Source organism: Balaenoptera acutorostrata, chromosome 3 (assembly GCF_949987535.1).
Source record: "Balaenoptera acutorostrata chromosome 3, mBalAcu1.1, whole genome shotgun sequence".
Lineage (NCBI taxonomy): Eukaryota > Metazoa > Chordata > Mammalia > Artiodactyla > Balaenopteridae > Balaenoptera > Balaenoptera acutorostrata.
Window position 1 is genome coordinate 170,598,729 of NC_080066.1, and position 23,027 is coordinate 170,621,755.

Below are 23,027 nucleotides of genomic sequence, written 5' to 3' on the forward strand. Positions count from 1 at the left end.
TGTGGTGGTGTACAGTGGTGGTCTTCTGTTCTCCCAAGTTTTCATAAAATCAGTAACAGCAAACTGACTCATAACTGATGTCAGAGAGGCAGCAAAAATAACCCCTCAACAAACTCCCCTTGCCAGCTCAGTGCCAGACTTGAACTCCCGTCTTTGGGCAAGATGCTTTACAGGACATCTGAACTGCCTACCCCAGATGCCCTTCTGCCCTGGCCAGGTGGGTTTGGTCACCACAAGACACCCCTTAATGAGTGTTTTCTGTGTCCCTCTGCAGTGGGGCCCTACCCCTGGCTGTGCTTCTATGGCTGGGATATCTGAGGATTCCCCAGGAAAGCCCTTTGGAACGTGCCCATCTGGGCTGGGTGGTCAACCTTGAACTAGGAAGTGGCACAGTCCTTTGTTTCTATATCCCAAGGCCTAGACATTGATGAGAGCGCAGTGCTCAATAAATGTTCATCTTTAAGAAGAGCTAATAATAACCATTAACACTGACCTAAGTACTAGTTCATTCAGTCCTCACAATAGCCTTATGCAATGCCGTTCCTATTTTACATTTGGAGAAACTGAAGCATGAGGATATTAGGTTTTCATGTCCAAGGTCACAGAGCTCATAAATGATAGAGCTGAGATATAGGCCTAAACAGAATGGCTTAGTGCCCACGCCCTTTTTACAGCTGCCCAAACAAGTGATGAAGTCTACCTTTGCCTGGCAGTGTCCCATCTTCTTGCTTTATTCCATTTTATTCCTTCTGGTTTTCTTTAATTAAGTGTTGGTATATGTTTTCTGAGTCCACCAAGTATTCATTGTGTTACCACTGTGTGCTCAGAGCCGCTTGCTGGGGACACTTTGATCCTTGGTTTCCATTCTGCTCACTCTTCAAGTGGAAGTGTGTTGTGTCGCGCTATGCTGTGTGTGTGCTGTGTGTGTGCTCACGCCATTCCAGTGAAGACAGCCAACGAATCCCCTCCAAGAGTTTACTTTGAATTTTATTTATCTACTCCCGTTTACCCAAAATAATCACCATATATATATACGCTCATAAGAGTAGTCTCATAACAAGCTCTGAATATGGGTGCCTAGAGTCTTGCTTTTGTTTTTCTGATGGGGGAGTTGGCAATATCTGTATCTAGCCTGGTGGCAACTTCTGGTAAGAACTTAACATTTGGATCCATTAAGAGGCCTCTTCTTACCACCAAGCACTCTGTATTGGCAACCAGAGTGTGAGGTTCTCCGGCCTGATGAACTGCAGACAAGTATCTCTGGCTGGGCAGTGTAGGAAGGGAATGAGTGAGCTGGTGAATAGAGGAGTCTGGGTATTTTTCCTTGTTGTTATTTTGACGGAACTGGGACTAGCCATTGAGATACTTTATTAGTCCAAGAGCCCAAGGAAACTTCTCATCACTGTGGTTCAAGCAAAACCCCCTTGCCAGGGGCTGGACGGGGTGCTGCTCTCCTGACAAGCAGGCCCATCAGTAGTTGTCTTCAAACTTTTTGTTCATACGCTTCCTAAAAGAATTTTGGAAAACATACATTTTTAAGTCAGCATCTAGAATTTCATCATAAATGCAGATAGTAAAGATGGCTTTTTAGATACATTGTAAATATTGATATTTAAAACAAAACTATCATATCTTTCTTCTAAATGTACCCAATGGAATCTAAATACCATAGCAATTTGATACCCACCAACCACCACCCACTTAAAAAACATAAAAACAAGATTTTCTTTACCTGTCAGAAATTTCGTATTGTTTCATTTTCTTTTGGAACCTGTGTATCCATTCCACTTCCCCCACAGAAATTTATACTAATGCATTTTATACATAAATCTTTCTTTGATCACCTTTCTCCTACAACAAAAATATATACATATAAGTTTAAGTTTAAGTTTTTGAATTTCCTGTGATCATAAGGCTTAAATTTTTTTTAATTTCTTCCTGATTGAGTTATCCTTCACTTATTAGAAGTATATTATGCTCAAAACCACATGAATATGTAACAAATTTGGATAAACAAGAAACATAAAAAGTGAAATTTTACTGAAAATACATTTCTAAATGAGATGAATGGAGCTTTATAATTTTTTCCAATTAACTTATCATTGAATGAATGTTACTTATTGCTAGAAAGAATTCGGCTTAGAATTAGGAATTCTATTCCGATCTTTCAATTGAATGTAAGCATGCAAGCAGCCTTGTTTATATAAACAGGCAAATAAGAATGGAAGGAAATTTTGTTTAGCAATGCCACTCATTTTCTGAATGTCTTCTGAGTTTCATGCCCAAAATCACACATGCATTTTCATCAAAAATTATATTTAATGACTGTGGTAAGCTAAATGATGCCCCGCTCCCCCCCCACCCCCGCCCTGCCAATATCTCCACATCCTAATCTCTGGACCCTAGGAATATTACTTCGTATGGCAAACGAGGCTGTGCAGACATGATCAAGTTAAGGATCTTGAAATGGGAGAATAAGCCTGGATTATCCACGTGGGGCTGATGTAATCACAAACATCCAGAAAAGAGGGACACAGGCAGAGTTCTGTGCGGAGAAGGTGGTGATATGAAGACAGAAGGAGAAAGAGTTTCAAAGATGCTGTGCTGCTGCCTCTGAAGGAAGGGGCCGTGAGCCAGGGAATGTAAGGAATGCAGCACTAGAGGCCGAAAAATGCAAGGAAAAGTTTTCTCCCCTCAGATCCTCCAGATCCTTCAGAAGGAACCAGCCCTGCCCATACCTTCACGTTAGCTCCGTGAAACCGTTTTCAGACTTCTGACCTCCAGAACCATAAGAGAATAAATCTGTGTTGTTTTAAGTCACTAAGTTTGTGCTGAGTTGTAATAGCAGCTGAAGGGATCTAATACGTTATCAACCGACAGTTCCGTTACATCCCCCTAGTAAGTAAAGAATTGGAAGCCATGACCACCGCGTCTTCATTCCAGCCCATGGGAAGCGGCAGGGGAAGAGGACGATGCACATAATCCAGAAGTTGCCCCATCAGTCGCATGATCTCACCTAATTAAAGGAAACAGAGAACTGTAGTTTTGTTTTTTTTTTTTAAAGTATTTTTCTGGAACCAAGAAGGGACATGATTTTGTTTTTCAAGAGGCAACGTTTGTTTGTTTGTTTTTTAAGATTTATTTATTTTATTTATTTATTTATTGATTGATTGATTGCTATGTTGGGTCTTCGTTTCTGTGCTAGAGCTTTCTCTAGTTGAGGCAAGCGGGGGCCACTCTTCATCGCGGTGCGCGGGTCTGTCAGTATCGCGGCCTCTCTTGTTGCGGAGCACAGGCTCCAGACGCGCAGGCTCAGTAGTTGTGGCTCACGGGCCTAGTTGCTCCGCGGCATGTGGGATCCTCCCAGACCAGGGCTCGAACCCGTGTCCCCTGCATTGGCAGGCAGATTCTCAACCACTGCGCCACCAGGGAAGCCCAGAACTGTAGTTTTTTCCTAAGTGGCCATGTGCCAGCTCTTTTAGGAGGTTCTATTACTATAGAGGAACGGGAGGATGAATTTAGAAGGAAAGTAGTGTCTGGCTTAGAGTTGTTGAGGGAGAGACGGTGGTGGCATTAGCCATATGGAGAAGCGGAAGATGAGGGATTTGGAGTCCTTCAGCAACAGGACCTGAAGGGTCGGTGCAGTGAGAGAGGTGGGGAGGCAGTGACTCGGTGCCTGGATTTCTGGCTTAACTGAGTGGCTGGCTGTGTCGCGCGCGGAGGTTGGGACCGCTGTGTAGAGTCTGCTACAAAGCGTAGGAGTAATATACGTGCCTTATCACAACTGCAGGTTTGTGTAAATATTGACTCTCATCGCCAGGTTTCTGTTAACTTAATTAAGGAGAATGTTTTGTTAAAGGGATAGAAGAGAAGTTGCTGAAGCAGCACTTGGCAACTTCCTGCCCTCGCCTCTCTTTAAGCACTGTGACTTCCTTAGGATACGTTTTACACCCACACCAGGAAAATGTTCTGGTGGGGACGTCGCCACGCCAGAGCCGTGTCATTAGCTAAATGGCGTTCGATCATTTGTATGCATTGTAATGAGACAGCTGAATCCCCGACAAAATGGATCCCCTGGGTCCTGTTTTCTGTTGATTGTTGTTGGCTGTCTTATATTAACTCTATTTTTATTTTCCCTTATGATAAATGTAGTCTACTCTCCTTTTAGAAAAAAGTCAGAGGTAGAGAACAAATGTATGGATACCAAGGGGGAAAGGGGTGGGGTGGGAGGAATTGGGAGACGGGGATTGACGCATATACACTATTGATACTATGTGTAAAATGGACAACTGAGGGGCATGTACTGTACAGCACAGGGAACTCTACTTAATGCACTGCAGTGTCCTAAACGGGAGGGAAATCCAAGAGGGAGGGGATATATGTGTATGTATGGCTGAGTCATTTTGCTGTGCAGTAGAAGCTAGCACAACATTGTAAAGCAACTATACTCCAATAAAAATTAATTTTAAAAAACCATAATGAAATAGTAATACACTTTTAGTAGAGTAGCTAAAATTAAACAGGACTGATGATCCTAAGCATTGGTGAGGATGTAGAGAAACTGGCATTCTCACACATTTTTGATGGAAATTTCAAATAATACAGCCACTTTGAAGTAGTTTGGCATTAAAGAAAAAATAGTGAAATATACACCTACCATATGATCTAGTATTCCACTTCTAGATATTTTCACAATAGAAAATAAAGCATATATCTATACAAAAAAAAAAAAGTGAGAAACTTCAGAGAAGTAGAAGGAAGGAGGAAGATGATACATAATCCCACCAGCTGAGGTCCCCCCTTTATTAGCACCTTGTTGGATTTCCTTTCAACCTTATCTCTGTGCATTTTTTTAAATAAATTTATTATTTATTTATTTATGGCTGTGTTGGGTCTTCGTTTCTGTGCGAGGGCTTTCTCTAGTTGCGGCAAGTGGGGGCCACTCTTCATCGCGGTGCGCGGGCCTCTCACTGTCGCGGCCTCTCTTGTTGTGGAGCACAGGCTCCAGACGCGCAGGCTCAGTAGTTGTGGCTCACGGGCCTAGTTGCTCCGCGGCATGTGGGATCCTCCCAGACCAGGGCTCGAACCCGTGTCCCCTGCATTGGCAGGCAGATTCTCAACCACTGCGCCACCAGGGAAGCCCTATCTCTATGCATTTTTAACTTACGTATTCTGCGTCTTTTTCTTAAGTAAACACCATAATATAAGTATTTTTCATAATTTCGATAGTTTTACAATAGTCTGTGTTGAGCATGTACTATTTTATATTTTATTTGGGCATTTAGATTGTCGCTGATTTTTCACTGTTGCCTATAATGCTGTCAATACTAACAGTTATTTCTGTATTTAGCCTCTGTTCCTCAGAAATAACAGAAGTGAAATTTCTGGATAATAGAATATGAATATTTTAACGGCTTTTCACTCATAATTTGACATTACTTTTGCAAAGGGCTGTATCTATTTATATTTTAAGGATCCTATGTGAAAATGTTGGGTCTTATTTAGAATGTGATATTTATCAACTGGCCCAAGGCATTCAGTAAACAGCAAAATAAAGGAGAAGCTGCAACTGGGTGAGATCAACATTAGAACTAATTTTTTAAATTGCAGCTGAGCTGATAGAGGAAAAAGTTTGCATGGATTTGCTTTATGACACTCTATTCATTCATTCTTTCAATACGCACCCAGTAAGCCCTCCCATCAAAATCAAAATCACACAGGCTGAGGAAGGATCCTAGTAGATTTCCCGTCACACAGATTTTTCCATCACGCGTTATCTCAGCAGTCACGTGAGGTAGTGGCATTTTACAGATGAAGATATGAAGCTTAATGACTTAGCCAAGACCACATAGCCAACCTAGTGGTGGAGATGGGACATAAACCCAGGCTTGTGGCTGCTTTGATTGGATTTATTGAGCTACCGCTATATTCAAAACAGCATGATAAGCATCATGAGAAACAGGTGAGAAGGCCAGGCCCAACCTAAGAGCTTGCACTTATTGAGGGAGATCAGATATGCTTAAAAAGATATATTTGTCTGCTTGGGCTGCCATAACAAAGTACCACAGACCTGGAGGCTTAAACAACAGAACTTTATTTTCTTATAGTTCTGGAAGCTTGAAGTCCAAGATCAAGGTGTTGGCAGGGTTGGTTTCTTCTGGGACCTCTTTTCCTGGCTTTAAGATGGCTGTGTTCCCCCTGTGTCCTTACATGGTCATCTCTCTGTGCTTGTCTGTGTCCTGATCTCTTCTTAGAAGGATACCAGTCATACTAGATTAGGGCCCCATCCTAATGACCTCACTTTAGCTTAAGTAATTAATAAGGTAACTTAGTAAAGACCCTGTCTCCAAATATAATCACCTTCTGAGATCCTGGGGGTTAGGACTTCAACATATGGATTTGGGGGACACAATTACGCCCATAACAAAAGGTCATAGTGTCCAAAACGTTGTGAGTCCTCAGTTATGAAATTAGGCTAATTCTAGGCCAGTGTCTCTCAGCCTCAGCTGCACTTTAGAATCACCTAGGGAGTTCTTTTAACAAATAGCTGTGGACCCACAGAGTCTCACTTGACTGGTCTGTGGAGCACCTGACAAAGGTGTTTTTTAAAAGCTCCTTGGTGATTCGAATGCACACCCAGGACTGGGAGCCTTGTTGAATTGAAATACCAAAGAGACACCTGAGCTGGTTTTGTTGTCTGAAACTGTCCTGCTTTCTGTCCGGCCAACACTTAGCTGTATGCATAGAATACCTTAGCGTCAGCAAAATATCAGAGCAGCTGCTCAGTTTTGAGTCTCCACTTCATGCACACTCAGCTTTCTCTCTCAGTCATTAAAGGAGATAGTCGTTCGTTGAAGGCCTGTGATACACCTGACACTATGCTGATGTGAGAAGCTGAATAATGACCCCCACAGATGTTCATGCCCTAATCCTTGGAACCTTGAATAGGGGGATTATTCTGGATTATCTGCATGGGCTCAGTTTAATCATACTTCTCTTAAAAACAGAGAACCTTTCCTAGCAAACGTCAGAGAAATACGACCTAAGAAGAGCAGGAGAGTTTTGAAGCATGAGAGGGACTCCATCCACCACTGCTGCCTTTGAAGATGGAAAACGGGGGACAGTGGCAGGCAGCCTCAGTAACCTAGGAAACTGGGCAGCTGGGAACGGCCTTCAGCTCTCAACCAGCAAGGAAGTGGGCCCTCAGTCCTATAACCTCAAGTCACTGAATTCTGTCAACAACCTGAACGAGCAAGGGAAGCATTCTCCCCTAGCAGCTCCAGAAATGGACGTAAGGAGTGCGGCCCTGCAGACGCTTGGTTTTAGCGTGGTGAGACCCAAGTCAGACTTCTGACCTCTGAAACTGTGAGATTATAAATTTGTGTTGTTCTAAGCCAATAAATTTGTGGTAACTTGTTACAGCAGCAGTAGGAAACTAATACAGCTTAAAAGTGAAAAATAAAATAATAACACATTCTCCCTGCTGTCATGGAGCTTAGCAACTTAAATTTGCAAAATTTATGAAAGGAGAAACAAATCAAGTTTCAACTCAAGTCTTAGGCTCAAGAAGTTTTTGAATTCAAGGGCCCTGGGTGTTAGGTGGTGTGTGAGGCCCAAATTATGCACTTTTTAAAAGTGTAAACGTAACTTTTATATGCACTGGGAAACCATATATATACATACATATACATTTTATTTATCCATTCATCCATCAGTGGACACTTGGGTTGCTTCCACATCTTGGCCATTGTAAATAATGCTGTGGTGAACATAGGGGTGCATACATTTTTTCAAATTAGTGTTTTGATTTTCTTTGCATATATACCCAGGAGAGGAATTGCTGGATCATATGGTAGTTCTATTTTTAGGTTTTTGAGGAACCTCCATACTGTTTTCCATAGTGGCTACACCAATATGTATTCCCACCAACCGTGCACAAGGGTTCGCTTTTCTCCACATCCTCACCAGCACTTGTCATCTCTTGTCTTTTTGATAATAGCCATTCTCACAGGTGTGAGGTGATATCTTATTATGTTTTTGATTTGCATTTCCCTGATGATTACGGATGTTGAGCATATTTTCATGTGCCTATTGACCATCTGTATTTATTCTATGGAAAAATGTCTATTCATTTCAGTAGGTCCTCTGCCTATTTTTTAATCAGTTGTTTGGTTTTTTTGGTATCGAGTTGTAGGAATTCTTTGTCTATTTGGATATTAACCCCTTATCAGACATATTGTTTGCAAATATCTTCTCTCATTCAGTAGGTGGCCTTTTCATTTTGTTGATAGTTTCCTTCACTGTGCAAAAGCTTTTTAGTTTGATGTTGTCCCATTAGTTTATTTTTGCTTTGGTTTCCCTTGCCTGAGGAGACATAACAAAACAATATATATATATTGCTAAGACTAATGTCAAAGAGCATACTGCCTGTGTTTTCTTCTAGAAGTTTTATGGGTTCAGGTCTTACATTTAAATTTTTAATCCATTTTGAGTTGATTTTAGTGTGCAGTGTGAGAAAGTAGTCCAGTTTGATTCTTTTCATCTAGCTGCCAGTTTTCCCAACACCATTTATTGATGAGGCTGTTTTTTCAGAATGTTGTATATTCTTACCCCCTTTGTCATAGATTAGTTGACTGTATAAGTGTGGGTTCGTTTCTGGGCTTTCTATTCTGTTCCATTGATGTATGTGTCTGGTTTTTGTACAAGTACGATGCTGTTTTGATTACTGTAGCTTTGTAGTGTAGTTTGAAATCAGGGAGTGTGATACTTCCAATTGTGCTGTTTCTCAAGATTCTTTTGGCTGTTCAGGATCTTTTGTGTTTCCATACAAATTTTAGAATTATTTTTTCTAGTTCTGTGAAAAAAGCCATTGGTATTTTAATAGGGATTGCATTGAATCCGTAGATTGCCTTAGATACTTGTAGATAGTATGTTCATTTTTACAATACTAATTCTTCTAATCCATGAGCACAATATGTCTTTCCATTTTTTTGTATCATTTTCAATTTCCTTCATCAATATTTTGTTTTCAGAGTATAGATCTTTCACCTCCTTGGTTAATTTTATTCCTAGGTATTTTCCTCTTTTTGATGTGATTGTAAACAGGATTGTTTTCTTGCCTTCTCTTTCTGATAGTTCATTTTTAGTGTATAGAAAAGCAACAGATTTCTGGACATTAATCTTGTATCTTACAACTTTACTGAATTCATTTATTAGTTCTCATAGGTTTTTGGTGGAGACTTTAGGGTCTTCTATATATAGCATCATGTCATCTGCAAAGAGTGACAGTTTTACTTCTTCTCTTCCAATTAGAATGCCTTTTATTTCTTTTTCTTGTCTGATTGTTGTGGCTAGGACTTCCAATACTGTGTTGAATAAAAGTGGCAAGAGCGGGCATCCTTGCTTGTTCGTGATTTTAGAGGAAATTTTTCAGTTTTTTTCACCATTGAGTATGATGTTAGCTGTGGGTTTGTCATAGATGGCCTTTATTATGTTGAGGTATGCTCCCTCTATACCTACTTTGTAGAGAGTTTTTTTATCATAAGTGGATGTTGAATTTTGTCAAAAGCTTTTTCTGTATCTATTAAGATGATCATATGATTTTTATTCTTCAATTTGTTGATGTGGTGTACCACATTGATTGATTTGTATATGTTGAATCATCCTTGCATCCCTGGGATAAGTCCCACTTGATCATGTTGTATGATCTTTTAATATATTATTGAATTTGGTTTGCTAATATTTTGTTGAGGGTTTTTGCAACCATGTCCATCAGTGATATCAGGCTGTAATTTTCTTTTTTGTGTGTGATGTCTTTGTCTGGTTTTGGGATCAGGGTAATGCTTGCCTTGTAGAATGAGTTTTGAAAATATTCCTTCCTCTGAATTTTTGGAATAGTTTGAAAAGAATAGATTTTAAAAAAAACTTTTAATAGATCTTTATTGGAGTATAATTACTTCACAATACTCTGTTAGTTTCGGTTGCACAACAAAGCGAATCAGCCATATGTATACACATGTCCCTATATCCCCTCCCACTTGAGCCTCCCTCCCATCCTCCCTATCCCACCCCTCTAGGTCATCGCAAAGCACCGAGCCGATCTCCCTGTGCTATGCTGCTGCTTCCCACCAGCCAACTATTTTACATTCGGTAGTGTATGTATGTTGATGCTACTCTCACTTTGCCCCAGCTTCACCCTCCCACCCCATGTCCTCAAGTCCATTTTCTATGTCTATCTCTTTATTCCTGTCCTGCAACTAGGTTCATCAGTACCATGAAAAGAATAGATTTTTAACTCTTTAAATATTTGGTAGAATTCACTGGGAAGCTGTCTGGTCCTGGACTTCTGTTTGTTTGCTTAGAGTTTTTTTCTTTTAATTACTGATTCAATTTCATTACTGGTAATTGGTCTGGTCCAGTCTTGGGAGATTGTACATTTCCAGGAATTTGTCCATTTCTTCTAGGTTTTTCATTTTATTGGCATATAATTGTTTGTAGTAATCTGTGATCCTTTGTATTTCTGTAGTGTCAGTTGTAACTTCTTTTTCATTTCTGATTTTATTGATTTGGGCCCTCTGTTTTTTTCTTGATGAGCCTGGCTAAATGTTTATCAATTTTGTTTATCTTTTCAAAAAACAAGCTCTTAGTTTCATTGATTTTTCTATTGCTTCTTTAATCTCTATTTCATTTATTTCTGCTCTTATCTTTATGATTTCTTTCCTTCTACTATCTTTGGGTTTGTTTGTTCTTCTTTCTCTAGTCACTTTGGGTGTAAGGTTAGGTTGTTTATTTGAGATTTTTCTTGTTTCCTGAGGTAAGCTTGTATCGCTATAAACTTCCCTCTTAGAACTGCTTTTGCTGCATCCCATACATTTTGGATCATTGTGTTTTCATTTTCATTTGTCTCCAGGTATTTTTTGATTTCCTCTTTGATTTCTTCAGTGACACATTGGTTGTATAGTAGCATGTTGTTTAGCCTCCATGTGTTTGTGTTTTTGAAATTTCTTTTCTTGTAATTGATTTCTAGCCTCATAGTGTTGTGGTAGGAATAGATGCTTGATATGATTTCAGTCTTCTTAAATTTACTGAGACTTGTTTTGTGACCTAGTATATGATCTATCCTGGAGAATGTTCCATATGAGCTTGAGAAGAATGTGTATTCTGCTTTCAGATGAAATGTTCTATACATATTAAGTCCATTGGGTCTAATGTGTCATTTAAGGCCAGTGTTTTCTTATTGATTTTCCATTTGGATGATCTGTTTATTGATGTAGATGGGGTGTTAAAGTCCCCTATTCTTATTGTGTTACTGTCAGTTTCTCCCTTTACATCTGTTAATATTTGTTTTAAGTATTTGGGTGCTCCTATGTTACATGCATATGTATTTACAATTGTTACGTCTTCTTCTTGGATTGATCCCTTTACCATTACATAATGTGCTTCTTTGTCTCTTGTTACAGTCTTTGCTTTAAAGTCTATTTTGCCTAATATAAGTATTCCTACCCCAGTTTTCTTTTGATTTCCATTGGCATGAAATACCTTTTCCCATCCCCTCACTTTCGGTCTTGTGTGTCTTTAGATCTGAAGCAAGTCTCTTATTGGCATCATATACATGGGTATTTTTTTTTATCCATTCAGCCACTCTGTGTGTTTTGATTGGAACATTTAGTCCATTTACATTTAAAGTAATTATTGATAGCTATGTACTTAATTGCCATTTTGTTAATTGTTTTAGGATTGTTTTTGTAGTTCTTTTCTGTTTCTTCTTCTTTTGTTCTCTTCCCTTGTGATTTGTTGACTGTCTTTAGTCTTATGTTTGGATTCATTTCTTTTTTGTGTGTGTGTATCTGTTTAAACACATTTTAACAACCCTGCATTTTTACTCTCTGCCCCCCATCATTTAACGTTTTTTAAGTCATATATAACATTTTTGCTTTGTGTATCCCTTAACTACTCATTGTGGATTTAGATGATTTTTACTACTTTTATTGTTTAACTTTTCTCCTAGCTTTATAAGTGGTTGAGCTAGTGCCTTTACTGTATATTTGTCTTTACCAATGAGATTTTTCCCTTTGTAATTTTAATGCTTCCAGTTGTTGCCTTTCCTCTTCCACTTAGAGAATTCCCTTTAGCATTTTTGGTAAAGCTGGTTTCATGGTGCTTAACTCTTAGCTTTTGCTTGTCTGTAAAAATCTTTATCTCTTCTTGAAATTTGAATGATAGCCTTTTTGGGTAGAGTATTCTTGGTTGCAGGTTTTTCCCTTTCATCACTTTGAACTTTGAATATATTGTGCCACTCCCTTCTGGCCTGCAGAGTTTCTGGTGAAAAGTCAGCTGATAGCCTTATGTAACTTGTTGCTTTTCCCTTGCTGCTTTTAATACTCTCTCTTTATCTTTAATTTTTGCCATGTTAATTACAGTGTGTCTTGGTGTGATCTTCTTTGGGTTGGTCCTGTTTGGAACTCTCTGTGCTTCCTGGATCTGGATGTCTGTTTCCCTTCCCAGGTTGGGGAAGTTTTTAGCTATTATGTTTTCAAATATGTTCTCTGCCCCTTTCTCTCTCTAATATCCTTCTGGAACCCCTATAATGTGAATGTTATTGTGCTTGATGTTGTCCCAGATGTCGCTTAAACTGTGCTAATTTTTTTAAATTCTTTTTTCTTTTTTTCTGTTCAGCTTGAGTGATTTCCACTTCTCTGTCTTCTAGTTCACTGATCCATTCCTCTATATCATCTAATCTACTATTGATTCTTCTGAGTGTATTTTTTTATTTCAGTTATTGTATTCTTCAGCTCTGTTTGGTTCTTCTTTATATTTTCTAACTCTTTGTTAGAAATTTCCAGCTTCTTACTGTGTTCATCATTCTTCTCCCAAGTTCTTTGAGCATCTTTATGATTATTACCTTGAACTATTTATTGGGTAGGTTGCTTATGTCTCCTTTACTTAGTTCTTCTGGGATTTTGTCTTGTTCTTTCCTTTGGAACATATTCCTCTGTTGCCTCATTTTGCCTATTCTCTGTTTTTATTTCCATGTATTTGATAGGTTGATTATAGTTACTAATCTTGGAGAAGTGGCCTCATGTAGGAGACGTCCTATGGGGCCCACCAGCATACTCCCTTCTGTTCACCAGAGCTATATGCTTTAGCATGCACACTATGTGGACTGCATGGGCCCTTCTATTGTGGTTTGCTGACTACTGTGGTCATCTAGTAGGTGTGGCTGGCCCCTGGTCTGGTTAGTTGCCAGGCCCTGCCTATTGCAGATGCTGTTGGATGCTGGTAGGTGGGGCTGGGTCCTGTCACAGCTGGTTGCAAGGCCTGGGGAGTTTCAGTCCTGATGCTGGCTCACTGGTGGGTGGGGTTGGATTATGATGTGACTGGCTATGGAGTCCTGGGGTGGGTCACAGGGCTAGTGTTGGCCCACTGATGGGAGGAGCTGAGTCCTGGGATGGCTGGCTGCAGGACTGCGGGTCCTGGAGTACTAGTGTTGGCCTGCTGGTGTGTAGAGCTCAGGCCCAGGGGGTCCTGGGGCCGGTGTCAGCCCACTGGTGAGTGTGACTATGTTCTGGGCCATCTGTTGGGTGGGGCCGAATCCTGGGGTAGCTAGGGGCTCAGGGTCCTATGGCAGCGAGCCTGCTAGTGAGTGAGGCTGTGTCCCTACCCAGCTAGCTGCTTGGCCTGGGGCATCCCAGGACTGGTCCCAAGTGGCTGGTGGGTGGGGCAGGTCCCAGCACTAATAAGCTAGAGGGAGGATTACAAAATGGCACCTGCCAGCACTAGTGTCCTCGTGGTATAATGAGCTCCTAAAAACAGCTGCCACCATCATCAGTGTCCCTAGGATGAATCCCAGTTGCCTTCTGCCTGTCCAGAAGGCTCTCCAAGATCAGCAAGAGAGTCTGACTCAGGCTTCTTCAAATTACTGCTTCTGGCCTGAGTCTCACAGTGTGTAAGATTTTGTGTGGAGTCTCTATTTCCTACAGCCCTCTGCCTCTCCCAGGACTAAGCTGCACTGGCCTTCAAAGCCAAACGTTCTGGGGGCTCATCTTCCTGGGACAGGACCTCCAGGCTGGGGAACCCGATGTAGGGCTTGTACCCCTTGCTCGTTGGGGAGAACATCTGCAATTATAATTATCCTCCTGTCTGTGGGTCACCCACCCAGGGGTATGGGTCTTGACTATACTGTGTCTCCACCCCTCCTACCTGTCTCATTGTGGTTCCTTCTTTATATCTGTAGTTTTAGAAGATCTTTTCTTCTAGTCTTTGGGTCATCCTCATTGACAGTTGCTGTGTAAATAGTTGTAATTTTGGTGTGCCCATGGGAGGAGGTGAGCTCAGGGTCTTCCTACTCTGCCATCTTGGGCACTCTCCCAAATTCTGTGCTTTTGTTGGAAGTTTCTGGTAAAAGGAGAATGAGGACCCTGTTACTACAGACTGATGGAAAAGGGAAATTTTTGTAGCTAAATATAGGAAGGACTGATCATATAGAAAGGGTAGACTTTATATAAAGAAAATTACGTAATAATAGCTCCTCAGACTTCAGAGGAATACCTATCCTCTCCTACCCTCAGCCCCCAAATCTTCTTAATTTTAGTATGAAAGCTTATGGTAAAAAGCATACGCATCTAGTAAGGAAATGCTCAAAATTTAAAAAAGAAGAAGAAGAAAATCCCACAATGATGGGGCTATGTCAAACGGACATAGGGGCCAACTGAAGGAGCTCCAAGTGGCCAAAGCTGGAACAATTTGAGGAATAAAATAAAGTAGTATTGGATAATAACCAAAATATAAAGTAAATATCCATGAGTCCATGCTAATATAAGTAAATGATTCAATAAATAAGTGGGGAAGCAGAAACAAACCTCCCTTGAAGAAGAATTCCAAATAATTTATGTAGATGCTCCACCCTCAAGGAGGTGAATGGAGCACGGCTCTCCACCCCTTAGGTATGTGTGCACAGTGACCTCCTCCAAGAGCATGGGGTGAAGGCTAGGTGGGGACACAGATAACTTTATAGTGGAGAAACCTGTCAAACTCTCCCTTAGCCAGGTGATCAAGGTTTTAGCATCATCTGTGATAAGGCATGTGGATAGTAAGTTTCCTTGACATGGTGTGATGAGAAGAGCACTTCCCCTCTGTGGTCTTCCTCCCCAAGGATGTGATATTAGACATATCACCCAGTCTAATCATGAGAAAGCATCGGACAAGTCCCAGTTGAGGGACAGTCTACAAAATACCTAACCAGTACTCCTCAAAACTCTCAAGGTCACCCAAAACATGGAAAGTCTGAGAAAGTGTCACAGACCAGTGCCATCTATGGAGACATGATGACTAAATGTAACATGGTCTCCTGGATGGAATCCTGCAACAGTAAAAAGACATTAGATAAAACAAAGGAAATCTGAATAAAGAATGGACTTTAATAATAATGCATCAATATTGGTTCATTAATGGTAACAAATATACCATAGTCTTAAAAGCTGTTACTATAGGGGAAACTGGGTGTAGGGTATATGGGAACTCTCTGTACTATCTTGACAGTTTTTCTGTGACTCTAAAACTATTCTAAAATAAAACGTAATTTTTTAAGTAAAAAAGAAAAGCATATGCACCTTACAAATGTTTCTTCCACGGGCCACATATGTTCTGTAGAGTAAGAATAATCTTTCTGTATTTTCTGAAGGGGAAAAGGATCACTGAGTGTGTGGATTTGGGCACAGCCCCCAGAGCAGTTAAGAGGAGGGGGCATTTATTTTTCAAGTAGTTTAAAAGTAAAAGCACTCACCATACTTTATTATTTTTTTGTACACTACTTTCTCTGTCTCACATATGACTCACTCATCATACTACATTAAAGCTATTTGATGTTCCAAGAGTATGTTTCATTTAACAAAGTATATTCTGTGACCATTTTGAGTATACTTTTGGGAAATAAGGAGAAAATATGCATCATGGAAAACAGATGGAGATTTGGTACTTGCCTGAGTTGAAGGCAAACCTTGTTTGACCCTGGGCCTCTGGGAGCCCAGCTCTAGCCCGTGCCACATAGGAGAGCTTTCCACATTAGGATAGAGATGCAATTGTAAATCCATCTGCACATGGAAATAAAAGTGGGTGCATTACCCTGTAGTCCGTCAGAGGGAGCATAGGAATCGTGTATCTCATCTTAAACTTGGACTTGATGGCACAAACATTTAAGTACTTTGAGAGGTGGTTAAGTTCTCTGTCTTCAAATGAAACTAATTTATTCAATCAGGAAAAGATTGACAATTTTCCAAGCAGCAATTTATTTCCAGTCCCAGAAAAGATTCAACCAGTGGTAGGAAAAATATGTGTGTGTGTGTGTGTGTGTGTGTGTGTGTGTGTGTGTGTGTGTAGTAAGAGTGCCTGTATGTATTTAGTTGTTGACATTTCAGTAGGCCTGGGCCTCCTAGGCCAGCTGTTCCTCATGATTCCTCTCCTCACTGCCTTTCAGCTCATCCCTTGCCACTGACTTCTCACTGCTTGGCACATTGGCCGCTAAAGTGTTCAGTGAATGAATAACCCAGACAAGGCGGGTGGCAGAAAAAGAGCCAACACACAGCACTGTTACTGTCCTAGAGATGGAGGTTGACGAGGAGGAGGGAGAGGGCTTCTCTGTGTGTGTCTACTTCCTTCATCCTCTGCAGGATCCTCTGAGGGCGGCAGTCCTTCCAGTCTGGTTCCCCTTTGGAGACTTTTCTCATCCTTTCTCTTACAGAGTACTTTTCCTGAGCATGGTTCTCCTAATCAAGCAAGAATAGTGTGGTACTTGTCAGAATTCATCCCCTTACCCCCCTTTTTAAAAAAAATTATTTATTTATTTATTTATTTATTATTTATGGCTGTGTTGGGTCTTCGTTTCTGTTGCGAGGGCTTTCTCTAGTTGCGGCAAGTGGGGGCCACTCTTCACCGCGGTGCGCGGGCCTCTCACTATCGCGGCCTCTCTTGTTGCGGAGCACAGGCTCCAGACGCGCAGGCTCAGTAGTTGTGGCTCACGGGCCCAGCTGCTCCGCGGCATGTGGGATCTTCCCAGACCAGGGCTGGAACCCGTGTTCCCTGCATTAGCAGGCAGACTCTCAACCACTGCGCCACCAGGGAAGCCCCCTTCCCCCCCTTTTTTAACTTAATATTTGATACACACAGAAGAATGTGTGTAACACAAATGTAACTTACAAATCTTCCTAATAAGGTGAACCCACCACCTGCTCTAAGAACTGGGAGCGTTACCTACACCGCTGCATCTCCCCACCTGTTCCCACCTCCCCACCCCCAGAAGAGACCATTACCCCAAACTATGTGGTTATCATTTCCCGAGTTTTTAAAAATTTATACTTTCATTACATAAGTATATAGCCCTAAGGAATATACTGTTTCATTTTTGGCTTGAGGTTTACAAAAGATGCACCATACTGAATGTAGTCAACTGCAATGTTCTCCTCGGCCTCAAAATTATGTTCCTAAGATTCATGTATATTATGTGGAACTCTTAACTGTAGTTCATTTATTTTGGGGTCTATATAGTATGCTGTAATATGAATATTCCAGTTTACTTCTCCATTCTCCTGACTTGGGGCATTTGAGCTTTTTCCAGGTTTTGTGCCATTATGATTGAGGGCCCAGGGAACATTCTTGGTGGATGTCTCCTGGTGCATTTTCATATGAGCATTCATTAGTGTAGTAGTTCTCAGACATGAGCATGCATCAGAATTCTCCAGAGGACTTGTTGAAACACAGATTGCTGGGCCCCATGCCCAGAGTTTCTGATTCAGTGGGTCCCAGAGATTTTGCATTTCTAATAAGTTTGCAGGTGATGCTGCTTTTGCTGCTGGTCTGGGACCGCACTTTGGGGACCGCTGTCCTAGAGGAAACACCTTGGAGTTGGATGGCTGGGTTGCAGGGAATGTACCTGTTATAAGGTAATACCCAGTTGTTTTCCAGTTGTTGTATCATTTTATTTTCTCATGACAGTATAGAAGAGTTCCATTGAGCCATGTTTTCGCAAATTCTTGGTTTTATGTGTTCTTTCTCTACATTCAATGTGACTGACACTGTAGGAAGGGAAAGGATTTAAATACTGAGACAAGTATGTTTTACACTTTTTAAAATTGAAATATAACTGATTTACAATATTGTGTTAGTTTCAGGTGTATAGCAAAGTGATTCAGTTATATATTTATATTTTTTCAGATTATTTTCCATTATAGGTTATTACAAGATATTGAATATTGTTCCCTGTGTTCTTTGTTGCTTATCTATTTTATGCATAGTAGTCTGTATCTCTTAATCCCATACTCCTAATTTATCCCTTCCCCCTCCCTTTTCTTCTTTGGTAACCATAAGTTTGTTTTCTACGTCTGTGAGTCTGTTTCTGTTTTGTAAATAAATTAATTTGTATTATTTTTTAGATTCCACATGTGAGTGATATCATAAAATATTTGTCTTTCTCTGTCTGATTTACTGCACTAAGTCTGATGTTCTCTAGGTCCACCCATGTTGCTGCAAATGGCATTATTCCATTCTTTTTTATGGCTGAGTAATATTCCATTGTGTATATATACCACATCTTCTTTATCCATTCAACTTTTGATGGACACTTAGGTTGCTTTCATGTCTTGGCTACTGCGTTTTACACTTTTTAAAAAGAAGACAGAGATCTTTACACTATTTGAGTGTGTTTCTTTGGGCTTAACAAGCAAAAGAATGGACTCATAACAGGTTTGCCAAGAGAAGTAAATAGTGAACAATTCATATAACTTTAACAGGACGTCATTTACCAGTGTCAGGGGGAGCTGGATGATTTAGTCATTTAGGTTCTTTCCAAGTAGCAATAACAAAACTGGAGATGGTCCTCACACACTAGCTGAAATGATTACAGACATTTTTATCTGTTCTCCCATCAGAGTACAATGCTGTTTAATCAAAAGGCACTTCTTTTTGAGAAGATGAAGACTCAGGAGGGATGTGTTTGAAATTTTTTGATATTGTGACAGATAAGATGATCTAGGACTGATGTATCACATGCCAGAACTGGAAGAAGATAAGAGATGGGTATTTAAAATAAATAAGAGGAGAGAGGAGATTGCCCTGTGCAGGACATGGAAGGATTAACTTGCCCACAAGGTGGCAAAACAGAACATGGTAGAAAGAGTATCAGCTTTCATCTGCCAGGCATGAGCTTGAGTTTTAGCTCCTCTAGCCAAGCTCTGGTGTGAGAACTGGTCCCAGTTGCTTGCTCTGTCCTGAGCCTCAGTTTCCTCTTCTGTGAATTGGAATCAGTCCCGTGTTGCAGAGGTTTACATGAAATAACACACACAGCGCCTGGCACATGGTAGGGCACCCAGTAAGCATTCCATGTCTTCTTTTCCTTTGGAACAGGTTTATAAGAATAGTAAGTATTGCCATTTTTACATTAGTTCACTGTTTGCAAAGCCCTTTCCCATATCTAATTCTCATAGCGCCCAAGAGGATGCCATTTCCATCATCCTCATTACGTGCTCATTCACCTCACCTGCCTCACCTGAGGCAGTCACCTCTGTAATTAATGTCACACCTTGCTCTCCGCGCACCGTTTTGAACTTTGAACAGCGGTGTGCATGCGCCATGGTTCCTCCCTCTCATCTGAGCGTACGGATGACGAGATCATTACGGACTGGACAGGTGTCTAACCTGATCCCCTCCTTGGCTCTGCAAAGAAACATCAGCATGAGGAGACCTAACTCTGAGTACTTCCTCTGCACCAGACGTTTGGCAGCCTTCTCATCTAAACCTCATAAAACATCTACATCTGAGGTAGATTCAATTATTACTTTCATTTGATACATGACTAAATAGCCACAGACCTCAAAAATATTTTGCTAAGTGAAAGAAGCCAGTCACAGAAGACCACATATTGTGTGATTTGATTTATCTGAAATGTCCAGAAAAGGCAGATCTATCGAGGCAGAGAGTAGGTCAGTGGTTGCCAGGAGCTAAGGGGATTGGAGGGAAATGGGGAATGGCTGTTAGTGGGTATATGGCGTTTCTTTAGGACGATGAAAGTGTTCCAAAATTGACGTGCAGGTAGTTGCACAACTCTGTGAATATCCTACATTGTCAATGAATTGTACTCTTTAAATGGGGGAGTTTTATGGTGTGTGAGTTATATCTCAGTAAAACTGATTTTTTTAAAGTCTTATTTAAAACAAAAACAAAACAGGCTCAGAGCAGTTTGGGAACTTGACCAAGATTATAAGCGCTAGCAAGTAGCAGGCAGATTGAGTTCAGAGTGCACACTTGAGGCTTCTGGGTTCCTCTCTCCCCATTTGTCTGCCTGACAAGCTCCAGCTGGCCCTTCAAGATTCAGCTCGATTCTTCCTCTTCCGAAAGGTTTTCTGCACTTTCAGGCAGCCTCCGTGCTCCCTCTCCGGGGCCCTCATTGTCCTAAGAAAACCTCCTCTGTAGAGCGCTTTCCACAGTGTCCTGTAAGGTGGGCTGCTTGTTTGCTTCTTCAGTATAACCATGTATGCTTCTAGAAAGCATATAAATCCAGGGCCTAGCTAGTGTCTGGCACCAATTACATGTGTTCAGTCCTGGCACTGTGGCTGAAATCATGGGGCAAGGGCCAGTCCCTTCCACAAAGTGTCCTGCGGCACCAGCATCAAAGAAGACTCCTGAGCGAAACGACCCCATGTGAGATACGTGTATGGACCCAGTTGGGCATGATGAGCTTGACTGATGCCTTCTTCACACTGATGAGGCCCAAGCGGCCAGTCTAATTTCCGTGCAGGTCACTGAGCATTGCTTTCTTTTCTGTGATTGCAATTTGGACCCTCACCCCAGACAGCCTTCTTGTAAAGCCCGTCCAATTGATAAGATAGGATACTAGAAATGACTGTGTATCATTGGGGAAAAATACAATATTGCCTCTGGAAAAATATTTGCAAGTTCATGTCCAAGTGGTGGGAATGAACCCTATTCCTTATACACAGAGCTGACACTTCTTAGTTTTTGACCCTCCATCTTTCCTCCTATAAGAGCTTTTAGAACATAGCCTTGGAAGATTAGTCAGAACCCAGCTGAAATGGAAAGGGATTTTAAGAAAAATTAAATTCCTCCGTAAGATCCAAGGTGTGTGAAATGTTGATGTTTGTACATACAAACACACACACACACACACACAGACTGCAAGGAAATTCATTAAGATGTTATCAGTAAAGCAGCTCACATTAATTATCTCTTGTGTTGTGCTGAGTTCTTTACACTATAAACTTACTTAAATCCTACTACTCTTGAACTATTATTTGTCCCTGTTTGGCCGTTGGGAAATCTGAACTGCAGAGAGCTGTGTTAACCCCCTTTTTCCAGACGGCAGGATTGTGAGGGGTTTTTAATTGCTTTTCTCTGCTGTTCTGCATGTTCTGAATGTTCTACAACGAACATGTGTCATTAGGAATAACACATATGAAATGTTATTGTAAACAAAATGTTGTTAAAAACAAACCAAAGAATGCAGCAACCGCTGAGGAGAAAACACTTTCCCAGATGATGGGCTGCCCCGCCGTGGGGCTGGTGGGGATCAAGATGGCCTATTAATCATGCACAGGACTGATTCGAGAGTTTCTGTCCTGGCTGCAAGGCTTACTAAAGCATGCCAGCTTACTTTTAAAGTCACGTGTGAATGCCTGACATTTCACATGTGAAATCGCAGAGGAATTGTGCTCAGAGGCTCATCTGTGGGACTTTCACCTCCACGCTGCCGGTGACCCAGGTCTTCTAAGAAAAACACACACATCTGTGCGTAATCCTTCAACTGGGACTCATTCAAAAAGAAAACAAAGATAAGGATGAAGTGGGTTTCATGAAAGAAAACCGACCATGCGCTTGATGACTTCTTGGCAAAGGCGGACGGGAAGTGTGCTGCTGGCCAGCATCTCCTCGGCCGCCCCGGGCCTGTCTCGCCTGCCACAGCGTGTGGTCAACGTTTATCTCACCGAGAGCCAAGGGAAGGGAGGTGCTGAGGTTCACCAATGGCTCGCACTGTTTCCAGGCTGATACGTGATTTTTCAGATTGTCAAAACATAACGATGTTGAGGTTCCATTGTTTTCTGTTTGGTGACCAGTGCCGTGTGTCAAGTCTGTGAAGACCTTTCCTGCCTTCATTGCTGTTCGGGGGTGATTTCTGGCTGATGTGGCTTCCACGTCACGGGTGGGCGTGAGAAGCATCTGGCCTGGTGGGGAAGGTGGGAGGGCACTTGGCTTGCCTTTCAGCTCTAGATCGTGCAGATGGCCTCTTCAAGAAAAGGAAGCTTTGGGACTTCCCTGGCGGTCTAGTGGTTCAGACTCCGTGCTTCCACTGCAGGGGGCGTTGGTTCTATCCCTGGTGGGGGAACTAAGATACCGCCTGTCCCCGTGGCCAAGTGTTGAGGTCTTTACTTATAATTGAGTTTAGGGGCATGAGCTGCTCACAGAGTTTTAAGAAGTTTCCCAAATTGGCTGAAAGGACTTATCAGAAGGAAGGGTCCACATTCACTGGGGCAGCGGGGGATGCGGATAAGCCACTTTCTTCCCCCAGGAGAAATAAGGAGAGGCCTCCAGCTGTCATCACTCACCTGACCTGAAGGGAACCATTCCCCAGGTGCTGCAGGCCCGCCACTGCCACCCACGCCACCTGCAGGATACACACACCTGGCCTGAGTAAGCCATGGCCAGGGCAGCGGTGGTATGGACTGACAGGCCAAATGGTATCGGGAAATTGAAACATGTTACTGAAGAGGGAGGCTGGTCTGAGGGTCATGAACAGTGACCAGAACGTGAGTGAGAGCTGATGAGATGGGACGGGGCAGACGGCTGAAGGTCAAGGAAGTCAGTGCCCGCTGGGTGTGTACTCTCTCTATCTCTGGTCTGAATGGCTCCTCCTTTCCTGCAAAACAGAGTAGATGGACTGATGGTCCCTGATCTATTTTGCAGGCCTCCTGTTTGCCCATCACAGAGCTTTGCTTCTGTTCTTGTGGTTCCCATGCAACAGTCACTTC

At 41.7% G+C, this 23,027-nt stretch overlaps 1 protein-coding gene and 1 long non-coding RNA gene across 4 annotated transcripts in view; one reads left to right on the plus strand and one right to left on the minus strand.

Annotated features, from left to right (window-relative positions):
• Positions 1–23,027, plus strand: part of LOC130707522 (potassium channel subfamily K member 13-like) — a 124,401-nt gene that overhangs the window by 48,622 nt on the left and 52,752 nt on the right. The gene's annotated exons all lie outside the window — the stretch shown is intronic.
• LOC103015285 (uncharacterized) lies at positions 970–14,822 on the minus strand. Of its 3 annotated transcripts, XR_009007458.1 has the most exons (5): positions 14,200–14,822; positions 4,658–4,714; positions 2,739–3,016; positions 1,733–1,851; positions 970–1,507 (listed from the first exon to the last, which is right to left on the minus strand). It is a non-coding gene; the product is annotated as an uncharacterized LOC103015285 (long non-coding RNA). The 3 variants fall into 3 exon arrangements; XR_009007459.1 differs by lacking the exon at positions 4,658–4,714 and having other exon boundaries at positions 14,200–14,821; XR_009007460.1 differs by lacking the exons at positions 2,739–3,016; positions 4,658–4,714 and having other exon boundaries at positions 14,200–14,821.